Source organism: Sinocyclocheilus rhinocerous, unplaced genomic scaffold (genome assembly GCF_001515625.1).
Source record: "Sinocyclocheilus rhinocerous isolate Xijiao unplaced genomic scaffold, SAMN03320098_v1.1 scaffold5345, whole genome shotgun sequence".
Classification (NCBI taxonomy): Eukaryota; Metazoa; Chordata; class Actinopteri; order Cypriniformes; family Cyprinidae; genus Sinocyclocheilus; species Sinocyclocheilus rhinocerous.
The window spans coordinates 42,605-42,954 of NW_015647090.1; positions in this window are offsets into that span (position 1 = coordinate 42,605).

Genomic DNA, 350 nt, shown 5'->3' on the forward strand with positions numbered 1-350 from the left:
CTAGTCACGGATCACTATCAACTACGATCTGCTCCCTTCACTAAAAAAGTCACGGTTCCTAAACATGATAACAAATAATATAGATAAATAATGAACACATGTCAAAACGAAAACACAGATACTTACAAGACCAAGTAGGAATGTCCTTTATCGTTTTTTGTTTGCCCGCTGCTCTCTGACAGGTAAACTTTGTGCTCTCTCGTGTAAAAACAAAATTCAAAACACAACACTGATGTCTACTAACTCTCATGTCTCGCGTTGCCAGTAGTCATGTCTCAGTAGGGCTACAATTGCCATCTAGCGGTTGGGAATTGTAATTGCATTTTTATTTATAAAATGAAAGACAGCCG